This window comes from Symphalangus syndactylus, chromosome 7, assembly GCF_028878055.3.
Source record: "Symphalangus syndactylus isolate Jambi chromosome 7, NHGRI_mSymSyn1-v2.1_pri, whole genome shotgun sequence".
In the NCBI taxonomy this organism is placed as follows: Eukaryota; Metazoa; Chordata; class Mammalia; order Primates; family Hylobatidae; genus Symphalangus; species Symphalangus syndactylus.
The window spans coordinates 107095724-107101723 of record NC_072429.2 but is presented as its reverse complement, the minus strand read 5'-3'; the positions used below and the strand labels follow the sequence as shown (position 1 = coordinate 107101723).

The following is a 6000-nucleotide window of genomic DNA, read 5'->3' as shown; positions in this document are numbered from 1 at the left end:
ATTTGTTAAGACCTCTGATTCCTTTAAAGTGGTCCCCAGTAAATCATTTCACTTGTACAACATGGCTCAGGGTAAAGAGAATATAGATTTGGCCCAATGGAAGCCAATAGAGTCCAAATTACTTATAATTTAACCTAGAGGAAAGTCTTCTAATCATGGATCTGGCTGTTGGCAGGAGGAGCTAACAAGAAACAAAAATATTAAAGAAACCAACAATGTTTTTCAAAGATTTGCAGTACCCAAAGTGCTACCAGTTTGAATGAAACAGCTTATGACTGAGCAGTAAAACTACCCTCGAGCCCTTGACTTTCTGTGAGCAGACTGAATAGCTACTCATCTTCTAAGAACTGCATTTTCTCCTGAAAAGGATATTGGAAAGAAAGGCCCACCCAGAAGGTGATACCAAGAGCCACGAAATATCATGGACTCAAAAGCTACCTCCAGAAAACAAAACTGAGTATTAATGAAGCAGTTTCCTACTCCCAGGTTAGTGGACCTGCTAAAAATTGCTCAACGGGACTCCAGAATTGCTGAGGACCCAGTGATTGCTGGATACTTCCATCCTTCCTGTTCCTAAATGGGACTTTATTGTGGGTTCCCTCATTTTACATTGTGTATATGTAGTGCCAATAACAAGTCTTTTAGTTTATAGGACTTCAGAATAGGAATTTTCACCCTTGCATAGCTACATTTGGGCATGAGGTATTATCAAGATCCTGGATTTCAAATTAGATCCTGTGATTGGATGTGACTTTGGATCTTTGGGATAAAGTGATTACATTTTGCTTACAGGAAGGAAGTGAACATTTGTTAAGAAAAAAAAGGCTGTGGTATATTTCACTACTTCATAAATACTCGTTCCCTCCGTACCTTTGCCATCCTTCATTGTGAGCAAAACCTGTTTTCCTGCCCCACTGACTTTAGCCTGGATCATATTGCTTTCTTTGGCCACTAGAATATCTGAGTAGAAGTTTTAAACGTGCTTGCATATTTCACTCAGCATAGTACTCACTCTCTTGATTTTGCCCTGCAGAATGAGAACAGTTTGTCCAAGACAGTGGCTTATTCCTACGCCTGGGCTATGGAGTAAAAAGATACTTTTCATGAAGCCAAGGTCTAACTCAACCAAGCTCAGCTAGACTGGGCAGAGCTACCACCCTCTCAAACTTGAGCAAGTAATATGTTTGTTGTTACAAGTTACAGAGATATTAGGGGTGTTTATTACTACAGAAAAAGCTGGCTAACCCAAGTTCTGAATGAATTTGTTATGGAAAATAAAAAAGGAAGAATTATAATGTTTATAAAAATGCGTGGTTTAGGTAAGAAACCAATTAAGGGTCTGAATGTACATAACTAAATAAATTCTTAATCAGAATTACTTGTAGGTGGAATTTATGGAGCAACTAGTTCAGCTGCTTGGTTATTTGGCTACTTAGGCAGCAGTTTCAACCTAAAACCAAAAGGAGTGACCCTAGACTTAGTGGGATACAGAAGATTTTGATAGGCTGTTCAGGTACTTTTCCTTTCTTTAAGGAAAATAAAACAAAAAAAAATAAAAAGCCCAACTAATTAAGAAGTATCTATGGACCCAAAATCTAAAAGAAATACCAGTGTACATTAGAAGATGGATAATTGATTCCAAAGATGTTGATACTTAAAGAGCCCTGCAGATTTAAAAAAAAAAAAAAAAAAAAGAATTGCCAAAGTTGAATGGTTGAGATTGAGTGCTTAATGTATGCAACTTAAGTCTTAAGAAGTCGCACTTGGCACGGAACTCAATTATATATTGTTTGTTCTTTGACTTTTCTTCATCCTGTAGTACAGATTACTTTTTAGGTGGAAAAATGGCAAAGGAGTTATACTTAGAAATATATTTTGAATGGTATCCATGCATTACTGAGAGAAGAACTGAATTGATGGATTTTGTGGCAAAACCCCAGGGAATTATGAGTTCAGGAGTTAATTAGAAACTCTACATGCAGAAGGAAGTATCTAAATAGCCTTACGTAGGAAGGTCTATCATCTGACTACAGGGCTGACTAACCTCATCATTCATCTTTCTTTTTTTTTTTTTTTTTTTTTTTTTTGAGATGGAGTCTCGCTCTGTCACCCAGGCTGGAGTGCAGTGGCACAATCTCGGCTCACTGCAAGCTCCGCCTCCCAGGTTCACGCCATTCTCCTGCCTCAGCCTCTCCGAGTAGCTGGGACTACAGGCGCCCGCCACCACGCCCAGCTAATTTTTTTTTTTTTTTTTGTATTTTTAGTAGAGACGGGGTTTCATCGTGGTCTCGATCTCCTGACCTCGTGATCCGCCCGCCTCGGCCTCCCAAAGTGCTGGGATTACAAGCGTGAGCCACCGCAATCATTCATCTTTCTAAATGTTTTTGCAATTGTGAGTGCTAGCTAGCATCATCAGTTATTTTAAAATTCTAGAAAGACATGGTTATAAGTACTGGTCCCATCTCATGAATTGCTAGTTTTGTGAACTTGTAAATAATTCATCATATTCATAAAAATAATAGAAATGAAAAGAGATTAACATATATATGTCCACAACTGTCCTTCTTAAAGAATTAATGTATTGAAATGTCAGTGAATCCACTGACTGAATAAGTATGTATTGAGTACCAACTGTATGCCAATCTGTTTACTACTGAAGAGTATTTTAAAAAGGACCATCTACTCCAGGAGCTCATAATGTGACAAGTCTGTCAAGATTCATGCTTGTGAAATAATTAACTAATACACTCATGGTGGTAAATAATTCTTGTGTTAAAAAGAATGTTTCTGCAAATAAAATCTTTGGACACTTGGGGACAGATAAATAAAAGGAGGACTAGATAGAAATCTTTACAATCTCATAGGGGAGTTTGACTTAAGAGGAATTTGTTCTTACAGATAAGTGAGATCTAAGGGCCAGAACAAAGGTATACACATAGGTAAGCAGTACAAGAGAGTAACAATATTAGTATCTTAAGGTGACTAAATTGCTGAGAGACTTAGTGCTAAAGGATATATAAATTATGTGACATATTTATACCTGAAAACTTCTGCATGCTTCCGAGACAGTGGTGCTACAGAGACTATGGCTAGCACAAGGAGGATGAGGATAAGCCTGTCTGTTGGGGTCACAGGGGCTCTAGCATCTTTGTTATCTTTTACTAGCTCAGTGGATATCACAGTCAGCTAAAAAGAAGCATTGCTGGGACATTAAGGACTTGCCTTCATTTGAGGAGTTTGAGTACGTTCTGGTTGAGAAGTACCAGACTATGAGATCCCGTTGTATGCATGAAAATAATAAGTTTCATGAACATACATTGTCCATGACTTCACTGACATGGAATACATTCTTTATTTGCTTGAGTGGGTAATACATTTGTAGGTACTAGTAGCCTTTGGTCCTAGAGAGAGCACAGCCAAGAGATTCTGTAGGCCAATAGCTTTCCACATTTTTTACTGTGATCCACAGCAAGAAATACACTTTAAGTCACAATCCAATACACACATTCATAACTATATCTATATTAATATATACTAAGCATTTAAAATTGTTATAAAACCATACTCACTTTATATTTATCTGACTAGGAGTTAGGCTGTACTTAGAGTTTACCGTAGTTGTGGAGTAAGAGACTGACATTTCCTTTACTGTCTTTGCTTTTGCCTCCACTGTTGGCTTTGAGTTTTCATTGAGACTCCTTCCATAGGGCCTGAGGCTTACAGTTCTTTGAGCTGTAATCCCCAAGGAGGGAAAGCATTTGAGTCCTATGATTAAGTCTGTCTTATAGTGAGCTTGAGTTGGGTGTTTCTTTCCCCCATGTAGGTTATGATTTAGAAAAACCCCAGCCAGTTAGGATCTGGTAAATTGTTTCCCTTGAGTGTAGGCCTTGTTAAGAGGAACAGAGAACTCTGGATGTATTTTAAAACAATTACTCTTCCCTCTTCCTGCCTGAGGGGATTTTTCTTCCATTTTTACAATGAGAACATAGTAGGGCTCCTAGAGGTAAAACTCACAAATGTGTGGAAGTCTCCTTAACATTGGATGCTTGAAATTTTTAACTCAAACTAGTGTGTACTGAACAGCCAGCAATTCATCAATTACAGTTTAAAATATACTTATCAATAATGGCTCCAGCTTCCAGCTTCTCCTGTTGAGTTTCTGCTCCTGGTAAACTGTGATTCTCTATATTCACCTGTCTGTCCCTTTAGTTTTTGGGGGAAGCAATTTACGTTTTCACGTCAATTCTCTGATGAATCTAAGAAGAGCTGATTTTCAGTTTGTTCAGTTCCTTTTTCTTATTGTTAGTATGGGAGTGAAAACTTTCAAGCTCTTTTAATACTTACTTTATTATGTGCAATGCATGCTATTATTTTCTATTCTATATTATTGTATTATATTTTATTTTAAAAGTTTTGGCTTATGACCCATTAAACTGTTATGGTTATATAAGTGCTAAAAGAAAACACAACTGAATTTTTCTATAGCCTGAAAGTGGGGAAAACTTTGACTCTAGAAACAATTAAAATAATAAATTTGATTAGATAATAATTTTAAATGTGACAACTAAAACATGTAAAAATAAAGGCAAATGACTAACTGGGATAAAAATTTGCAACATATGTCACAGATAAAGGGTTAATATCTCAAACATATATATAAACTTTTAAAAATAAAGAAAAAATGACATAAAAATGAGCTAGAAATATGAACAGAGCTCATAGGGAAAATAAATATATATGGCTCTTAAATGTAAGAAAATATTTTACCCCAAGTCATACCAATAGAAGTGCAATTTAAAACTTCACTGAGTTATTATTTCTTTCTTATCAGATTGGAGAAAATCCAAAAGTCTGATAACATACTCTGTTGACAAAGCTGTGATGAAACAGGCACCCTAATACACTGTTTATGGAAATACAAAATGTTACCACTCCTATAGAGGGTAATTTGCAAATACATAGCAAAATTATGCATAATTAGCAATCCCATTTCAAGGAATCTACCACAAAGATACACTGGCAAAAATTCACAAAGTTAGGTTCCCAAGGAATTCACTGAAGTACTATCTGTAATAGCAAAGACTAGAAACAACCCAAATGTTTATCAGTAGGGATGGGTTAAATAAAACCATCCTACATCAACACAATGGAGTACTTTGCAGCTATAAAAAGGAATGAGTAATATCTCTAGGTATTATGATCTATAGGATATAATCAAGTTTTGGAATGTTTATGATATGCTGACATTTATGAAAGTGAGGAAGAAACAACAAATTTCGGTGAGAATGTAGAGCAAAAGGAATTCTTATTCATTGCTGCTGAGAATATGAAATGGTAGAGCCACTTTGGAAAACAGAGATGAAATCATAGTGAGTTGAAGCTGTCTTCTTGTGCTCAGTCAGTTCCTGGGTAGGGGGCCACAAGATCAGATGAGCAAGTGTATTGATCGGGGTGGTGCCAGCTGATTCATCAAGTACAGGATCTGCAAAACATGTCAAGCACTGACCTTAGGAGCAGTTTAAGGAGAGTCAGGATCTTGTAGCTTCCAGCTGCCTGACTCCCAAACCATAATTTCTAATCTTGTGGTTAATGTTAGTCCTACAAAGGCAATCTAATCCCCAGGCAAGTAGGAGGTCCGCTTTGGGAAAGGACTGTCTTTGTTTTAAACTATAAAGTAAATTTCTCCCAAAGTTAGTTCAGCCTATACCCAGGAATGAACAAGGACAGCTTGGAGGTTAGAAGCAAGATGGAGTCAGTTAAGTTAGATCTCTTTCACTGTCTTAGTCATAATTTTGTAAAGGTGGTTTTGTAGCCTTGAATTTCTGGGCTCACGCAATCCTCCTGCCTCATCTTGGCCTTTCAAAGTGCTGGGATTATAGGCATCAACCATCATGCCCAGCCTGGACCTAATTTAAAAAAAAAATTTTGTTTTTAATTACATTTATGAGACAATTGAAAATATTTGTATGAATATTTCTGATATTTAAAAATTATTTGCTG

At 36.7% G+C, this 6000-nt stretch overlaps 1 long non-coding RNA gene across 1 annotated transcript in view; it reads right to left on the bottom strand.

Annotated features, from left to right (window-relative positions):
- Window positions 1–5280: 5280 nt before the first annotated feature.
- Window positions 5281–6000, bottom strand: part of LOC134737133 (uncharacterized) — a 69029-nt gene continuing 68309 nt past the window's right edge. The window contains exon 4 of the long non-coding RNA XR_010121741.1: window positions 5281–5482. This is a non-coding gene — a long non-coding RNA (uncharacterized lncRNA). The remainder of the gene's footprint in view (window positions 5483–6000) is intronic.